Genomic DNA, 17539 nt, shown 5'->3' with positions numbered 1-17539 from the left:
TCCCTCCCAGACTATAAATTTTAAATTGGCACTTTATATACCAATATGGTGTGTGTAAATCAACATTGTGTATGTAATATATGTATTACACATATATAATATATGTATATGTTACATATGTACAATATCCATAATATATGCATGCACACATGCTATGTTATATTATTCATTACATATATAATATTACATGCATGTTATAAGCAACCCGGGGCATGTGCTGGACACTGTGTGTGTGCAGCCACAACTGCGAGCATTTGCCATCACAACACTTCTGACGGGTTTACGTATGTCAAAGTGTCTCAGGCTGCATTAGCTGCCTCCCTGAATGACTGCCACAGTGTCAGTCCAGACCCTGGGAGAGGGACAATTGCCCCAGCTCACCTGATACTGGGGACTGTTCTCTAGCTAGGAAAGTGAACCCAGTGCTGGTCCGCAGGTCATCTAACCACAGTCGGAGGTTGAGGTCGGAGTGCTGGTGTCAGCCTGGACCACGTGGATGTGTCTGGGGCGTGAGGCCAGGGCTCCATCTGCTCTGGGGGCGGGGAGGGCACAGCATGCGGAGCACTGCTTCTCCAACCTCAGTAGGCCCACGCGTCTCCTGCAGATCTTGAAAAAATGTGGCCGTCCGTCTTGGGAGGGGTCCAAGATTCTACATTTCTACCAGAACCACACCTGGGGAAGCAAGGACAGCATGTTACAGACAGAAAGGATCCTGGCACTACGTCTGACCAACGGGCCAGCGGCTGTGAGGGAAGCCGATGGAAGAATGAAGGTGGAGGAAAGGAGAGCCGATGAGCAGGACGTGGTACAGCCACCCTGTACTTCCCTTACGCAGGCCAGTGAGTGCCCAGAGCTACTTCCAAATAGCACAGAAGTTGAGGTTCCTGATAAAAGAAGCTTCTTTTGGAAATTGGGGTATTGTCTTCTGGATGATACACTGGATAGATTAGAAAGGTGTGGAATATGTCATAGAAATATTTCCATCAAGAATTGTTAAATTAAAAACAAAATGTGGGAGCTGCAGGTAGTAAACATCTGTTGGAGAGGGAAAAAAACACACCTCTGCAGAGTTCCTGGGGGACTGGGTAAACAAAGCATTATCTAAATTCGTAAAGCCCTTTGCTAAGCATCTGTGGTGTTATGCATTCTGCTGTGGGGAGGTCAAATTACAAAAAAACACACAGTTCCTCTTTCCTGCACCAGCTGATGCCTCTGGCCCTGCCTCCCTGAGGTCACCCAGCATTCAGGGACGTGTGGGTTCCGAATCTACAGGGTTTCCGAATAGAGGCAGCTATTTTGTGAATGTCTGGTAATGGAGCTGGAGCCCAAGATTTTTCAGGGAGAATAAGTTGTTTGAGCCTTTAGGAAATGGGGACGGAGTTAGGAGGACGAAAGAGCTTGTTTTGCGGCTTTGGCTTGGAGGATTTGCCCGGCAGAAGTTTCTCTGTGAGGCCACGCTCCCCACCAGTCCTGGCTCAGACAGAAACGGTGGCATCTGTTCTGCACATTGGGGTTCGCTGGAGGGGAGTGGGGGCGTCTCCACGGGCATTGATGAAGGAAGAGTTACGTTTTCTATGGCACAATTATATTAAGACAATGAGTTTGTATAAAACTTCCACAGGATCTTTCAGTTTTTAAAAAAGAGCAACTTGATATTTCCTCCTTGAATATTCTTTTCTTAAAAAAAAAAAAAGCCAGGCTTTGCACATGAAATGGTTGCTTGGAATTTTTGGTCAAGACGATTTGTTCAACAGCGATTTCTTAAACCTCTTGGCAGTCACCGGGGCAACTCTCGAGCCTCTCAAGGTTGGGAAGAAAAATTTCCAAACCCTGTAGGGATTCAGAAATCACACAGCTCTTCCTTCTCTTTCATTAACAAATGTTAGGTTGAAAATACCTTGATAATGCACCTGGATTTTAAATTCAATCCAATTTTTATATCAACTAATAGGAAATAACGGGGAAGCTGTCATTTGCCAAGGAGGCCTTTGAACATGGAGCTGTCATCCTGCAGCTGTAGGGACATCACAAGAGGGCCCCATTCTGAGACCTGTCACTAACAGCACACCTCCGGGGGCCCACCGCACCTCCCAGCCTTGGCTCTGCACTGCAGATGCCACCCCTCAGTGCCTGCCCTTTGAGCAGAGCCGCCCAGCTGGCGCCAGGGAGGAGCTTGCCGCTGTGCCACGGGGCTGCTGCAGGACTTGGGCTTCTGATGTGGCGCAGGAGGAGGATGCCCAGCATGGAGAGGACCCGCGTCCTCTGGGTGTTTCCAAACACACAAGCCTTGGTCTCATCCCCCAGAGATTCTTCCTTCATCGGCCTGGGTGCAGCCTGGGCATCAGGATTTCTGAAAACACGCCAGGGGACTGCGACAAGCACAGGGTGGGGGCCACTCGCAGACTGTCTGGGCTGTAGGGTTGTACATGTTCAACTCTGTCAGCAGTGCCCAGGGGTGTTACAGAGTGGCTGTACCCACGGGCCTCCCACGAGCAGCCCCGGGGCATTGCTCCCGGCCATTCCTTGGGTGTCATCCACTGGGGGGGTGTGAAATGGTCTCTTGGGGTGATTTCAGTGTGCATTGTCTTGTCTGCTGATGGCACTGAGCATATTTTCAGGTGTCCATGGCCCTTTCTTCTCTTCGGTGAAATACCTGTTCAGGTCTCTTGCTCATTTTTTATTAGGTTGTTTGCCTCTTCCGTGTTTTGTAGGCATCATTTATTCTGGGTGCTAATCCTCCGTCAGTCTAGTGTGTTACCAGCATCTGTTCCCAGGCTGTGCCTGTGTTTTCAACACCATGTGGTGTCTCGACGGGCAAGAGTTCTTAGTGTTAATGGAGTTGAATTATTCATGGCTTTAAAAGAATAGTTTGATCTTTTATTTTCTTTAAAGAATTCTTTTCTACTCTGAGGCCACAATAATATTTATATGCTTTTTTTTCTAAAAAATTAAAGTTTGACCTCTTTCATGTTTAAATTCTTAATTTATTTCTGTCTATGATTGATCTTGGTGTATGAGGGTCAGGAGGTAGAGACCTGTTTTCGTTTTTTCCCAGGGAGGTGGTGGCCCACTGCCCCCGCATCATTATAACTTTATTAATTCTTCCTTCCCTGACCCATAATAGCCTGTCTCACGAGTCAGGTGACAGGCTCTTACACATCAGTCTCATAGCACACAAGACTGAAATTTATTCTTCAGAGAAGTGTAAATACTATCAGTTCTCACCTACATAGCACCTTCCTCATCCTCAAATAGCTACTTTTCTCATGCCCTTTTTAACAGATAGAGAAACAAGCTCCAAGAGGTTAAGTCACTTGTCCAAGGTCACCAGGGTTCAAATGTGGGCTGCCCCCAGAGACTGTGCCTTAACTGCTGTGCATTTGCTGTCTCTCTAAATGGCTACACATTCGGAAACTTTATAGTGCTTCACTGTTGATTATTAACCAGTGATGTGTCTACTGTGTTGATAAACTGTATAGAAGTATAGATATACAAATTAAAAAGCAGAAGACAGTTGGATGTTTCCTAAATGATGCCCTTTTAAATCATACTCTGTTGGCCTGGCCAGTGTGGCTCAGTTGGTTGGTGCATTGTCCTGTAACCAAAGGGTTGTGGGCTTGATTCCAAGTCAGGGCACATGCCTATGTTGTGGGTTCAGTCCCCGGCCTGGGCAAGTACGATCCCTGGTCCTGATGTGTAGGGGAGGCAGCCAGTCAGTGTTTCTCTCTTGAATCAGTGTTTTTCTCTATCTCTAAAAGCAATTAAAAAATGTCCTCAGGTGAGGATTAAAAATAAATAAATAAATACATACATAAAACACACTCTGTTTTTCAGTATTCAAAAGAATCAAGAACTCCATAGAGGCCTTCAAGTCTCAGAGTTCCCCAGTGAGTGTAAATAGCCTGTCCCTCAGGCCAGTGGGTCAGAGTCTCTACAACTGCACTTCCATGGACCAAGTTCACCTTGAGGATTAGTGCTGCAGCTCTCGGTTATTTCTGTAACCAGAAAAATACCATTTGTCTGTGTTTTTTAAGCAACTCAGAAGAGACCTGATGCCTCTCAGTGCTGATGGGGCTGGCGACTCTGGGGGACCCAGAGTGGCACTGGGTCAGTGCCACAGGACAGGCAGCACTTTGGTTCAAAGGCACCGTTGGGCTCAGATCGGGTCTTTGCTGCTGGAGGGGTTGTAGGAGGCCTGCTGGAGCCAGAGCCCGAGGGACATCTGTCTCTCACTCTTTCCTAAAGGCTGGCGGGAGGGAAGCCACTCTGAGACAAGAGGGCTTTGTCTGTGGCAAGTGGATTCTCTTGCAAATAAGTCGGCAGGCCACGTCAGTTGTTCCCAGTTTTAGTGGCCTTAGAGTTCTGTTTAGTGACCTCATAGCTGAGCACAGACAGAACAGCCAAACGGCTCTAAAATAACTGTGCATTCTGACCTCTTCATCAACCCTCTTCTGAGCACTGCTTCTGGGAGAAAATGAGTGTAATGAGACTCAGGCCCCTGAGGCCTCCGTTTCCCCGGGAAGTGACCTGCCTGCCCCCACCGCACCTTGTCATGGCAAGCCGCTGTCTTCCCGACTGCAGCCGCACGTCTCCGAAGTCTGTGTCAGCTCCACGGCAGACCTGGTGCGCCAGTGTTGGGGTCCCAGATCACTTTCCACCCCCTGCTTTCACTGACACCAGTGGCCGCCCACACCGGTGGAGCAGGAAGGAGTTGTGTATTTAACGGTGCGTTTTGCTCCCACCTCACAGAATGAGGAGCAAACTCAAACAAGCCCACCCAGATTTCCAGCATGAAATCAAACGGTGAGATGCCAGAGCTCTCTGGCAATCGCCATTCCTGAAGATGATGTGTGAACAGCAAGCCTTTGCTTGACAAATAAAACGCTGTTTTACATTGAAATTCCTAAAGGCTGGGAGAAGGTGCCTCTTCGTTTTGCTCATTTTCCCATAAAGCTGAGAATTAATTTATTCCTTTACGTAGAGCGGAAAGGACCTTGGAAGTAGAGATGGGGCTCAGCTATGAAATTTGTGGGGGAGAGTAGTGGGGGGCTGATTCCTGCTCCCCACTAATAAGGGGGAGGTGGTGGCTGTGGGCCTTCCTCTGGGTTTCCTTAGGTGGATGAACCCGATCCTTTTTGACTAAGGAGATTAATTAGGGGCTTAACTAAATATGATTTGATTTTCATATTTTTCTGATTACTTTAACAATATCCAAATCTTGTGTGTGAAACAAATCATGTGTTTTTAATTTAGAAAATATAAACAATGTGCGTCTAGGTCCCTTCCCTTCAGGAACCCAAGGGCGGGCCTGTCCAGGAACAGCCAGGCAGTCAAGGTCAGGGTCAGCATAATAGTGCCAAGATAGCCTTTCATCCCCACTGGGGCCAGCTGAAGGAGCAGACTGAAGCTGGGGTAGAGTGGTGTCCATGTGGCCATTCATAATGACAGAGTTGGCAGAAGTAGCGGGCGCAGCCGAGGGGCTGTCTTCACTGCACGTGAGGCCCCGGCACCGCCCGTGTGGCTCAGGGGAAACATGGATGCAGTGCAAGAGAGGAGGGCTCCTGACTCGAGACCCACCTGACGCGAAGCGTGCTCCTCTCTCCGGGAAGATGGTCATGCAGCTCACACAGTCTTGGGCATTCTCTCCCTTTCCCGAAAATGTGCAAAGCCATCGACCGATGGGGAAACGGAAGCCCAGAGAGGTAGAATGGATTGTTCCATAGAGTTTCGATGTTTTTGGTGGCCAAGCCAAGTCTCAGAACTGCTGCTCTGTGGTCACCCACAGGGTGACACCACTGTGCTTATGCCACACGTTGCCGTCACGTCGCTTTGTTGGAGGCCTGCTGTGGTAGCTGGTGCCAGGGGTGGCCCAAAGACCGCGAAATGAAGGAAATATTTCTTTAGTCAGAAAGGACCAGGAATACATCTTTTAAAGACCAAGAACCAGAGGCATGTCTAAACCCATTTACTCCTAATCCACACAGGGCTGGCCTCAGTAACTAGACAGGTAGCTTCCATCTGCCTTGCTTCCTGGGTGGGGCTTTGCTCTGCGATTCTTCCTCGTGAAGGAAAAGCGCTCACTACACAGTCCAGTGGCACTTGATGCAAATTTGAGCTATGTGAATTTAAAATTGTGTGACCCCAAAGTATTAACAGGTCTCAACTAGTTATCTAAATTTGAAAAACCTATAAACCCCCCAAATTTAAAAAAATCACGCAATTTTAAAGCAGAGGTCACTATGAATTGTTGACTGTGTCCACGCCTGGGCAGATGACGGCGTCACTTCTGCCGTTGCATGTGGACACCAGCTTCCGTGTCTGTGGGCTGCGTCTCACTCTCCTGGTTACGTGCACCAGAATTTCCTGCAAGGGACTTCGGGTTCTGTTGTGCTGGTTTAATAGTCATTGCTATGCAGACATTTAACATGTTTTGCATCATATAGCAACATCATCCACGGCGTCATTAAATCGTATTGCCTGTGCAAGTGCCAGAAATCGGGGGTGAACAATCCGAGGTGAAAATCAGTAATTTTGCTGTGCAATTTACATAAAATGCCATTACATAATCCAAGCGACTGCTGAGATAGGCTGAGCAGTAAATGCAGTGAATTCCCAGGGGGAGATACTGGAGAAAATACCGAGAAAAGGGAAGAATAAACGTTAAAGAAAAAACATATGACATGTTTGTGGATAAACGCATTTTGAGATAATAGTCCCTCCACCTTGTCTTTGACTGTTTTTCCTTCAGAAAACTGAGTTATGAAAGCTTTAAATGATGTGAGGTTTCACAAATGCATCCTGTAAAAAAAAAGAGAAAGAAACTGAGTGTTGTAGGTTGAATTGTGTCCCCCTCAAAAGATGCTGGAGTCTGAGTCCTCGGGGCCTGTGAACATACTTGAAAATAGGATTGGGCAGATGACCTTCAAGTGAGACGAGGTCATCAGGAGAGCCCCTAGCCCAGTATGACCGATGTCCTTGTAAAATGGGAATTTGGATGCACAAACAGGTAGGCACAGAAGGAACATGAAGTGAAGACGGGCAGAGCAGCATGCTCAAGCCAAGGAACCCCAAGGTCACCAGAAGCTGGAGAGGGGCTGGGACAGACCGTCCCTCACAGTCCCCAGAGGGCAGCAGCCCTGCTGACACCTGGATCTCAGACTTGTAGCCTGCAGAACTGTGAGATGATACATTTCTGTGGTCTAAGCTCCCAGCTGGTGGCACTTTGTGATAACGGCCTTTGTGAAGTGCCATTTTTGAGAAGGGTTCAAAGGTTGCCAATGTTTTTATTGGTAGAGGATCGCCCCCTAGAGGAGGGGACGCCTGCCCAGTGCCTGTCCTGAGGGAAGAGCCTTTGTTCTCTGTCACTTGGTGGCAGGGTGACTAGCTCATTAGATGCATTTCTAAGAGACCGGGTGACTTACGGTGGGAAGTGAGGCCTTCAATCAGGGTGCTAACAGGGAGCTTGGAGCATGGCCCCGATGACCAGGCACACTTCCCATGGTCTGGTTCCCACTTATCACAGGACCGGGGTGCCCAGGTGGGAATGCCAGTAAGGTTGCGGTTTGCCTGCAGAGGTCAGAGGCAGCATTAATACCCTACATTTTCATCAGGACCCAGGTGTGCCCGGTGCAGACGAGCAGGGTCAGATGGGGAGGGGAGGGTGGAGCTGAGCATGTTAAAGGCAGGAGTAGAGCTGAGGCGGTGAGGGGTGCAGTGAGAGGAACCATAGTTCAAGGTGCTATATGGAAACAGCATGCCAGGGAGGACAGGGCTAGGGCTTGGGGTGGATGAACACCGTGCTGGTGGGGGCAGCAGCAGAACCCCCTGTGTGCTTTGCCCAAGGAAGCTGGCAGTGCCTCCCTGGTAGAAGGGAGGGACCAAGGTGCCAGGAACTCTCTGCCCCGGGCAAGCTTGGAGTCACTTGTAAGCAAGATGGGTCCTTGGGGTGATGCATATATATTTCATAGGCAGGTTGGTGGTTCTGGGGACAAAACCAAGCGGCAGTCATGCTGCTGTGATTTCTGAAGGAAAAGCGTCTAATGAGGGCTCTGTGGACAGAATACGAAACAGGGATAATCAAGGAGGTTGAGACGCAAACACACATGGAGTGCTGGTGATCCAGCCGGCGCCAGGTTTGTGCTTCCATTTCTCCTCTGGTCCTCATCCCTCCCTCAGTTGTTATGGGAACAAACACGGAGGCAGCAGAAAAGGTGGTGGGGTTCAGGGACTGTGTGTCTTTGGGGCAGCGGGCAATGACAGCAGTCTCAGGGACAGCTGTGGGAACCGCAGTCGCGGTGCTGCCTGAGGACCTGCGATGTGGCAGGCTCTGCCCCAGCTATGTTGATTGTCACTGCAGTCACGCAAGGGAGTGATTGCCATCCCTCCCGTAGATGGTGTCTTGCAGATTTTAAATACATGCTGTCTGTCACACAGCTGGCAAGCAGACTGTAATAATACACAGTACTCCATGGTGACAGACAGGAAACAGAATGCAGGGGCCTGAGTTTTTTTTATCAGAACTGTCCTCGTGAAACTCGAGGTTGGAGCCAGCGGTGACTGGGTTGGGGCAGAGCTGAAGGGACATTTGCTCTGCTTCTCCTAGTGCCGTTTGAGGTGGACACATGGCCGTGGAAGGAAATGAGAAGCGCAGATTGAGAACGCAAGTTTTGGGGTCACGGGAGGGTGTCGCCTCATGGTGCATTTCAGATTCCTGGGTAGGTACAGGGAATACACGTCAGTAGGAAAAGGGAGGGCAGGGCAAGTTCACGGTCACACGGTCGGGTTCACTTGTTCTTACTGTGCATTGCCGTCCCTGTAGCTTGAAATTCTGAGGCCATAGAGGTGAAATTTCAGAAATGACCCCTTTGCTCATTATTTATTGCAAATGGGAGAGGAGGGTTTCCTTACCAGGGAGGTCACTGGCTTTAGAGTGCCTTCTTTGCTCCTTTCCTCAGAGGCTGAATACTTGTGGAGTTTGTCGTAGTTGCAGGTGAAGTTCTTAGCAGCCCTTTGGGTGATAAAGGGGAGGGGTCTGCCTTGAGAGTACGCTCTCCCAAGTGGCCACAAGTCTTCAGTTCAAATAGACCAGTGATGAATGCGTAGGCCGGCAGCTGAGTTGGCTACAGAACCTGGTCAAGGGCAAGGTGAATCTGAGGGGGGCCCTGGAGAGGCCATGTGAGGGTCAGGGTGGTGCAGATGCGTGTCAGGCCCAGAGGAGCCAGACAGGGGCTCCTGGCTTGGGACTACAGAGGTGGTGCTATTAGTGGTGGAGGCTGCAGGGCAAGGGGGGTGAACAGGAGTGGAGAAGGTCGCCCCAACTGCTCTCTGGCTTTGAGTCACTCATGGCCATCACTAATCCTACAGGCCGCTGTATCAGTTTTCCATGGCTGCTGTCAAAGTGACTCCAAGCTTGGTGGCTGACAACTGGAAATTCTCTCGCAGATCTGGGGCCAGAGGCGGTGGGGGGTGGTTCTGAGTAGCTTTCCTGCAGCTGCTGGAGGCCAGAGCCCTGGCGTAAGGACTGTGTCACTGCAGTCTTTGCCTGCTCTTAGTGTGTCTTCTGTCCCTTATAAAGTCACTTGTCACTGGATTTAGAGCCCCCCCCCCCACCGCCCCGAGTAATCCAGGATAATCTTATCTCAATATTTTTAATTTAATTATTTCGACAAAGACCCTTTTCTAAAGTAAAGCAACATTCACAGGTCAGGTGTTAGGAGTTAGACACATTTTGCGGGGGACTACCCTTTAATCCATTACAGGTGCCCACAGAATCAGGGAAGGGTCAGGACCTGTAGATGGTGTCTGTTGTTTAAAAAAAACTTGTTTTCATCTCTGTATCACATGTATTGCCTGGACTTAAGTTTGTGGGTGCTGTTTAGTGGCAAGGGAAGCCAAGCTTGAGGGCATCTCTTAGCTAAGGCTGGCCTCTCGGGTAAGTGGTCTCTCCGTGACTCAGCCCCTCCTGGGCCCCCCGCTCTTGTCGTGTGCAGCAGCCCCCCACCTGTGACCTGCTCCCTATGGTGGGTATGTTACCCTCAGCCATTAGAAACCCCAGGGAAGGCGGGGACCATCTAAATCACACGGTTTGTAAGTGTCTAGCACGACTATGACCAATGCTGCCCTAGGCACGTGACGGAAATTAGTTATCTAGTGCGACTCCAGCGCAGCTAGAACCCCCAGCTTCTCGGGCCAGTCCTTGGGGCTCCCACCACCGTAGGTGAGACTTAGCCCAGGCGGGGGACCCTCTCTGCTCTCTCTGACCCCAGAGCAGCTTCGTTTTCCCGGTGAGGACATGGAGGCCCAGGGAGGGTGAATTAATCCCGTCAGCCTGTTCTCCTCATGGTGTCCCAGTGCGCTTCCCATCTTGGAAACAAATCGGATTCATTGCCCTTAGCTTTCCAAATTAGGACTTTTTTTCACCTTCACAACATCTAGGTGTTGCCCTGATTTTCCTTTTATTTTTTTAACTGCAGCCTACCGCACACAGACATATGGAGCCTGTCACCCTAGCAACGTGACTTATAACGTACTGTACAGCCATTCTGGGCGGCAGGTTTCAGGCACCATCTGCTAGCCCATATAAAACAAAATTTATATTGAATGGGATTTTAGAAGAATCATCACAGACTAAATTGAACATCATTTGTTGGGAAACAAAGCATATGTTGGAAATTGGGTTTCTGATTCTTGGCGTGGGGCCTTTTGAGTTCCGGGGGAGGAGGGGAGCCCGCCCCGGGCCTCAGGGTGGCCCTGCCACCGTTTCCCGGGAGCAGCTCCTGTCTGGCGGCCGAGTGGCTGAAGTCCTGGCCTCCACAGAAGCGTGAGCGTGGCCTGGTGAGACCTGCTGTTAGAAAATAACGATCCCGAAACATCATATTCGACTCTGCTTTTCCCGTTGTTCTTTGGGTTGTTACAATTTGGGGAAGAGTCGGCAGCGTCGGCAGCATCAGCTCTGGCGAAGGTTTAGAGGACAAGAGCTAACATTTTGAGTTTGGGGCAAAATAAAGAAATAAGGCTAGTGTCAGTCTTTAGCTTGGTCTATTCCATGTGGCAGACCCAAGGCCCGCGGGCCGAACCCGGCCCTCCACCTTGTTTTATGCAGCCCGGCACCTTGTTTCCACCCAGCGGCAGCACCGAACTCTCACTTAACTCCTATGGAGTAGGTACATATACACAGTTCTAACATTACATTCAGCCCTTTGAAGGCAACCTTGAGGCTCATGTGGCCCCTGTGAAAATGAGTTTGACACCCCTGGTCTATTCGTGCCTAAGGGACTTGCCTATTAGACACAATGGGGTAAAGAGACATTGAGGGGGGTTGGAGGAAAAGGGGACTGCAATTTTCAGTGACCGAGGGCCCACATACAGCACTGCGTTGAACCCACGGGACAAGCCTCTCAGGTATCTGTTACTCCCAGTTTTCAGAGCAGGGAACCAGGCCAAGAAAGTCTGTTGTCTGTCCAAGGTCAGCCAGTAAAAACGCCAAGTGAAATCATCGATATCCAGTGTCACCTCCTAATGGACCCAGGAACCCCAGGAGGGTCCATAATATTTGCGGGGGCTGTTTTCCTTCTTGAATGCAACATTTCCCAAGGCGACACTCTGCAGGGAGATCAGCCAGGAGCCGTCCTTGCAGAAAGGAGCAGAGGACATGTTTGAGGCTGAGCGCTCGGGTGGAGGCTGAGCTGGGAGGACCAGGCATGTGTGATAGACCCTGTTCCCTTCCCCCCAGACTGCAGCCCAGCGGGTGCCTCTCGTTGGGGTCCTGCCACCAGCCTGAATCTTGCAAACATTACCAGCATTGTTAGGTGCATTTTGGTTCTATTTTGAGTGGCCATTAGAGCTACTATACAAGGTGCTTTGTTACATCGCAGATGAAGCATCTTATTTAACCCCTGCCATAACTCAGGGTGGATGGGGCAGGTGTGGCCATTCCCATTCTTCGGACTAGGAAACGGGCAGAAGCTTACCTGGTTTGCCTGTCTCCCAGTCCTGGGGCAGAGTGGGATCTGGCTGCTAGGCTGCCAGTCCCTAGGGTGTTTTTAGGTGACAGCCTCTGCTTGGAAACTCCTCTGAGGGCAGAAGAGTGGCTGTACTTTAGTTCCTTAGCTTCCCCTTCTCTGGGGAGGGTTAAGTCATCAATAGGCTCCTCTCTGGGTTCCCTGCTGCCCTTGTCACTTTGGCAACCAGTCCTGACTCACTCCATTTTGGTTTGGATTTCAACCGCTGAAACCTAATCCCTGATCCTGTTAGCTGAGAAAGCATCAAATGCTAATCCAGTGTTTTGAAAGGAGACTCAAAGACTCAGCTTATTCTCTAGTAACAGGAACTGAAGCAAGCCGGCAAGGAAGACGATTTTGAGAGGGAAGATCTCCGAGCTTCCGAACAGGTGGAGAAAAAGTGTGGTTTGTGAACTTGCAGCATCGGCAACCACTGGCGGCTTGTGAGAAATGCAAAATGTGGGGTGTCCACTCCCTTAAGACCCCCGGCTGAGGGGGTGCTTTCCAGTTCACTGGTCTAAGCCATCCCTGACTTCTTTGTCTCAGCTCAGGCAGTCGACTGAGGTCCGAAAGGGCATGAAACGTGGACTCCAACCTCCCTTTTCTGGTGACCAGGTGAGAGGGAACTTCAGGCAAAAGTAGCAGACAGTCCAATCTGGGCTTTCAGAGCAGGCCTTTCACTGGGGAAGGCAGTCGACGGATCAGAAACCAAATAAATGGGCCAACCTCAACATGTGTTGGCTGAGTTAGCAAAAACCCACCAGGTCAAACTCCACGCAGAGCATTTGAGCCTTACCTAAGCACTATCGAGTTTCTTGTCCACGAGGGCAAAGGTAAAATAGCCAGTGTGTTATTAGCAGTGGGAAAGTTGGCCTGACCCTCTTTTCCCTGGGAACTGGAGCAGTCTTTTCTCTCCCGGCTCAGTTCCCGAATTAACTGTTGTCCCTGAAACTGAAATTGGAAGTGTTGCCCTGAGCACAAGCAATTTCATTCCCCTCTGATTTCTTTTCCAAGTGCAGGGCAGCTTGGAGCTCAGCACTGCCCTACTGGGCAGCAGTGCTCCCCGCTGGCCTGTCCCTCTTGACAATGTCATCTTAGAGATAAATCGCAGCCCAGGAAATCAGAGGAAAATGCAACCCCAGGGGAACTTGGCATTTTCTCAGCTTATCACACCGAGTTTTTGGCAAGTCTTCTAAACTTTGTGTGTTTGAAATGTTTCCTTAGTATATTATGATTTACCTTGCCCTCTCCCCCCGGGGCGCCCAGTGCAGATTAATGAGAGGAGGCAGAGGCTTAGACTCTGCGGGGGGGGGGGGGGTAGTAGCCTATAAACATATTGTGCACAGAGACTAGGCATGGGTGAGATTTTTAAAGAAAGGATGCACCATTAACACCACCCCAATCCACATGAACCCCCTTGCTGCTCTCAGGCCTGTTTACAGTGCTGGCCAGCGGAGTCGCAAGGGCTTGGGGCACTCCTTGGCCAGTACAGATGACCTTCTCGACCTCCTGCCACATATCTTGACATGCATCCCCACTGCCTTCAGAATCACATCTCACAACTTCCATTTCTGCGCTCTGATCTTTGCTTGCTTCTTCAAGCTCAATTTTTTATCGCTTCCCATCTTGCCTTTGCTGTCAGGTCATTTTCTATTGTCCAATATCCCAAGCTCTCCCTCTCTCCCTCTTCAGGGCACTTAAAAAAATGACATTTGCTGTTCTTTTTGCTCAGAATACTCTTTTTCCCTCATTTTCCCACATCATATCTCCTGGCCAGTCCTCCTGATCCCTGAGGTCTCAGCTGCCTGCTAGGCTTCCCTGAGCCTGGGCCCTGAGGGTCTCCCACTGAGTCTTGTGTTCCAGCCCTTTCTAGTCGCTCCCTGCTGTTTCATCTTTCTCTCCCATCAGACCAGAGGCTCTCAGCCTGGGTTGTGTGTTGAGCATCACCTGGGGACATCTGAAAGCTCCAGTGTTCCAGATCACACCCCAGACCTGCGAAATCCTAGTCTCCAGGGGTGGGAGTCAGGTAACAGTGATTTTAACAAAGTTTCCTGGTGCTTCCAGGGTACAGGTCAGTTGGAGAATCACGGTACCGGGCTACAAACTCCTGAGAGTGGGGTCCGTTAGAGCAATGACCTTCACGCCTGGTACGTGACTGGCACGGAGTAGAATTTGTTGTATGAATGAGGGAATGAAGTGCGGGGGCCTCAGCTCTATGGACCCTGAGCTCTGGTTCCAGGTCACTGCTGGAGGGCCCAGCTCTTAGAGATCCCAGACCCTGAGAATTATCCTAAGCAGGAATCAACGCATTCTGTTTTTAGGAAATGCGACCAAATTAACCAGATTCTTTAATCACCCTCCCAGCCCTGCACTCATTCTTTCCCCAGTGAGAAGCTGTTCTTAGAAAGCCCCAGGAAGGTGAGATAAGAAACGGAAGGAGGCTGAAGGTCTTACAGGAAGTTTTTATTTGGTTGTGACGTCTGGTACACGTCAACTTTCTGCTGTAACATCCCCATGGACCGGATACTCTTGGCATTTCAGATAATTTATCTGAAAGGGCTTTGAAAAATCATAAAGCAACATTGTTATTATAACTGCATTTCATTCCCAGAACAGACTGATTGTTGAGCTAATAGGGATGTAATGGGAAAAGGTGCAGTTGGGGCCTCAGTGGGGAGCGCATGCTGGAATGTTCTGAGGAAGGGCAGTGGGCAGGCAGAGAGGGGGACCCGGGAACTTGGAGAAAGCTTCGGCTGCTTGTCCTTCCCGGATTGTGGGCTCTGTGAGCTCCATGAGGAAGGAGGTTATCCTGCTTAATCTGCCTCACCTCAAGGCCTGACACAATTCCTGGTTCTAGTCACTATGTCAATGATCAAGATCAGTCACTTATGGGCCCTCTGTTAGTTAGGATCCTTTGACTTCCAGGCATTAGAAAACCAGCTTAGATTCATCTAAGGATAAAAAGATTTACTGGAGGGGTCGGGAGGGTTCCAACCCTGGGACCTTGGGCCCCCTCGGTGACACTCAGGTCGGCTTCTCTTGTTTGTGCAGGGTTCCTTCTCCCCTCCAGCAGGTGGGCTTGGGACATGCAGAGGCCCAGGACCAGCCGATGGCCCTGGACTGGCATTCTCCCAATCTGACCTCCTGAGAGCAAAGCGCTGTCTTTTAAGTCCCAAAACCCGGTGGGAGGAACTGTGGTTGGGAAGGATGGAGAAGGTGCCAGCCCCCACCCAGCCGCTGAGGTAGAGGGTGGGGGTGCCCCTGTAAAACTACTGGAATGCAGATGCTCTTCTCAGAACAGCACCCCTTGCTGGCGTGTCATTACGGGAGACCCCTGCCTCCACCAGCTGTTTCCCAGTGACAGGAAGCAGGTTTGATTAACAGGTGGTGGCGGCTCATTGTAGGTTTTTTGGAAAGGTGCAGGAAGGTCTGTGCCCCTTGCAGGGCAGTAACAATTAGGTGAACGTTTAACTTTTGCAAACCCTGGGCTAAAAATCCATCTGTTTAGAAGTCACGCTCACTTGCTTTTATGCTTTCTATCAAAATTAGGATGACGTTCATCCCACAGTGTCCCAAGTCTGATTAGAGAATGTTATGATCATGACTTTTGTCCTGAATGAAATAACAATGGGGGTGTCTACCCTGCCCCGGAAAGGGCCACATGGGTTACCTGCCGAGCTCTGGCTACTGTGAGGTGCCCTGACTGGGGTGTCCTGCGCAGGGGGTGCTTAAAGGCTCTGGGGCTGACGAAGCCCCCCACCCCCGCTGTCTGCAAGCACAGGTACTAGTTAAATATTGGCTGGTCTTCACTTAATAGGGGACGGGAGAGCGAAACCCTTGAACAAGCTTCTCTTTCTCACTGTGCTAAAGGTCCCATGGCATCGAGAGCGAAAGACTCCAAGGTGGACTTGCCCAGAACACAGAGGCTCCCACCAGTCACATTTCCGAGGTTTTTTCCCGATGGCTCAAAGCTGCAGAAGCAAGGCAGAGTGCACCAGCTTCCTGCAGAGTGGAGGACGGGAACGAGCCTCTCTGACGGGACACATGTTGTGGGAGTTGGGGTAGCAGAGAAAGCAATGACCAGAGCGGGATAATGTCCCTGAAGGTTTCCACTTGCCCGTGAAGGTTGGGGCTGGCCAGAGTGATGTGTGCGGGACAGAAGTTGCTGAATCCTGCTTGTATGAAGCAAACAAAACAGGTGACATGGGGACTGTGCACAGAAAGCAGGCCAGAGACAGGGTAGATCCAGAACATGGTCGGGACCCTGGCGTAGGGAGAGCCAAGTAAGGCCCCAAAGGAGAGCCGAGGGCTGGGTCAGAAGGGACTGACCAGGGCTGTGAGGGGAGGGCTGGGTCCAGAAACCCACTCATGGCTGGGCAGGTCTCCCAGCCATGGGAGAATGGGGTGTGGGTGGACATTGCACATTGTACAGTGTACATTGTACATTGTCTCAATTCTTCTTTTCCGGGCCAGCCACCCAGGCTGATACAATGACAGTGGCATTCTTACAGCTCACCATTGAACAGAAAGCAAAGGACTATTTTTATTTTTATTTTTTGTGGCAGACTTTGCAGATAAAATTCCCATACAAACAGCTACTGTATGCCACATTTTAGAGTTCTTTGGTGAAACTGCAGTTTAAAGTAACAGGGATTTAAAAAATCACTTTTTAACAAAGATTTTACTTATTTTTAGAGAGGGGAAAGGAAGGAGAAAGAGGGAGAGAAACATCAACATGTGACTGCCTCTTGCCTGCCCCCTAGTGGGGACCCAACCACAACCCAGGCATGTGCCTTGACTGGGAATCGAACCAGTGACCCTTTGGTTCTCAAGCCAGCACTCAGTCTGCTAAGCCATACCAGCCAGGGCTCTAAAAATCACTCTTTAATTTCAACACTGTAACCACGCTTCTGCACCCTGTTGGCATAGCTGCTCTCAGGGGACAAAGGACTGTTGACGTACTGACGGAATTCATAGATCCATGGCTGTCTAGAGCTCACCTCCCCTCTTCCCCACAGACAGACACGGGGAAGCAGGGGGCTAGACAATGAAAGAACAGGGCTGTTCAGCATGAGGGGTGGGGTTGAATTCAGAGTTCATGTGAACGAAGAGGGGGAGAAGGGAGAGATTCAACCAAGCAGCGTGATGGGAGGCCAGGCCTTGAGGACAAGAGGTGATAGGCAGAAAGCCTTCCGCTGGCCTTCCTGGTGTAGGAACTGGCCTGGGAACCTGTAGAAATGGCCACAGCCGCCCTCCAGCTGTGGTGGTTTATTGACAATGTTACTACGATGATAAGAGGTAAACGTGTAGTACTCACTGTAAAACCATAAAGGCAAACAGTGTTTGTAAGTTTTGCTTTAAAAATACTCAATTTCTTCATGGTCTTTGATTTTCTGTAACGAAAGCCCGCCTCCAGCTGTTGCCCCAGGATCTTTGGTCACAGCGATGGCACATCCCCGCCTTGGGGGGCGGGCATTGTGGGAGTCAGGGAGGGGCCTATACCTCCTGTCTGGGTCCGTGTGGGGTGGAGGGAGGGAGCC

General features: G+C 50.2%; 1 protein-coding gene and 2 long non-coding RNA genes across 4 annotated transcripts in view; 1 reads left to right on the top strand and 2 right to left on the bottom strand.

Moving 5' to 3' along the window:
* Positions 1 to 17539, top strand: part of GPR141 (G protein-coupled receptor 141) — a 96819-nt gene that overhangs the window by 22648 nt on the left and 56632 nt on the right. The window lies entirely within an intron of this gene.
* Positions 3805 to 5899, bottom strand: LOC118983522 (uncharacterized). The gene is made up of 2 exons (XR_005065735.1): positions 5578 to 5899; positions 3805 to 3995 (listed from the first exon to the last, which is right to left on the bottom strand). It is a non-coding gene; the product is annotated as an uncharacterized LOC118983522 (long non-coding RNA).
* Positions 5908 to 12883, bottom strand: LOC118983521 (uncharacterized). Its single transcript, XR_005065734.1, has 3 exons — positions 11970 to 12883; positions 6723 to 6798; positions 5908 to 6625 (listed from the first exon to the last, which is right to left on the bottom strand). It is a non-coding gene; the product is annotated as an uncharacterized LOC118983521 (long non-coding RNA).

This window comes from Sturnira hondurensis, unplaced genomic scaffold (assembly GCF_014824575.4).
Source record: "Sturnira hondurensis isolate 20B ecotype Veracruz unplaced genomic scaffold, ASM1482457v3 Scaffold0002840, whole genome shotgun sequence".
NCBI classification, from domain to species: domain Eukaryota; kingdom Metazoa; phylum Chordata; class Mammalia; order Chiroptera; family Phyllostomidae; genus Sturnira; species Sturnira hondurensis.
The sequence above is the reverse complement of the archived record's forward strand: the minus strand, read 5'-3'. Positions and strand labels throughout refer to the sequence as shown.